The sequence below is a fragment of the Sturnus vulgaris genome, unplaced genomic scaffold, assembly GCF_052056855.1.
Source record: "Sturnus vulgaris isolate bStuVul1 unplaced genomic scaffold, bStuVul1.hap1 Scaffold_570, whole genome shotgun sequence".
Taxonomy (NCBI): domain Eukaryota; kingdom Metazoa; phylum Chordata; class Aves; order Passeriformes; family Sturnidae; genus Sturnus; species Sturnus vulgaris.
In genome coordinates, this window is record NW_028276557.1 from 102,501 (window position 1) to 103,915 (window position 1,415).

Consider the following 1,415-nt stretch of genomic DNA (forward strand, 5'->3'; position numbering starts at 1 on the left):
TTGGACGTGGCGGCCTAATGCTGGGTAGACCTGTTGCCCTCGGCCGGCCGTGTTACCGGCCGGCCTAATGCTGGGTAGACCTGTTGCCCTCGGCCGGCCTTTGGACGTGGTGGCCGAATGCTGGGTAGACCTGTTGCCCTCGGCCGGCCTTTGGACGTGGCGGCCTAATGCTGGGTAGACCTGTTGCCCTCGGCCGGCCTTTGGACGTGGCGGCCGAATGCTGGGTAGACCTGTTGCCCTCGGCCGGCAGTGTTACCGGCCGGCCTAATGCTGGGTAGACCTGTTGCCCTCGGCCCGCCGTGTTACCGGCCAGCCGAATGCTGGGTAGACCTGTTGCCCTCGGCCGGCCTTTGTACGTGGTGGCCGAATGCTGGGTAGACCTGTTGCCCTCGGCCGGCCTTTGGACGTGGCGGCCTAATGCTGGGTAGACCTGTTGCCCTCGGCCGGCCTTTGGACGTGGCGGCCTAATGCTGGGTAGACCTGTTGCCCTCGGCCGGCCTTTGTACCTGACGGCCGAATGCTGGGTAGACCTGTTGCCCTCGGCCGGCCTTTGTACCTGACGGCCGAATGCTGGGTAGACCTGTTGCCCTCTGCCGGCCGTCTTTCCGGCTGGCCTAATGCTGGGTAGACCTGTTGCCCTCGGCCGGCCCTGGTACCGGCCGGCATAATGCTGGGTAGACCTGTTGCCCTCGGCCGGTCTTTGTCTCTGGCCACCCGCGGCGTGGTAGTCCTGTTACCGTCGGCCGGCCTTGCAGCCCGGCCGCCGCGCGATGGCGCCCCGTCTCTTCCATCGGACGCGCGGCCCCCTTGTCGTCTCTGCAGCGGCGAGCACGCCTTCGGCGGTCGGCCTGCACGTCCGGCATGACCGCGGGCACTGGCAGCCCAGCAGGCAGCCCTGCTCTCGCGTCTTCTTCCCCCCGGCGAAAGGCGGGGCGTGAAGGCGGGCGACTTTCGGTCCCAGCCGTGCCCAGGTGTCCCTGCCGGCTCCGTGCGCCAGCATCCACTGGCGAGCTCCGCCGGCCTCTTCCCCAGCCGCGGCCCCTGTCCGCTCCGCCGTCATGGTGCCGGCACCCCACTTCCCCAAGCGCTCCCCGACAGGAGCAGGCAGCGTTGTCGCGCCCCCTCCCCGTGCTCGAATGGACCGCGGCCCTGCTCCGGGCTTCATTTCTGCAGCGCGCTCGCTCGCTCGCTCGCTCGCGCGCTCCCTCCCTCCCCCCCCCCTCCCCCCTCCCCCCGGCCGCCCACCCGCCGCGCTGCCGCCCTGCCGCAGGCTTGAGCGGCGCCGGGGCGGAGGAGGAAGGAACGCCACCAAAGCAAAAGGCTCCGAGAAAGCTGAACAGAGAGCTTCTTTGACCAGGGACAGACGGCGCCAATCATCCCGCCGCCATCCCTGCTTGTGCACCAGGCTCTCCGCC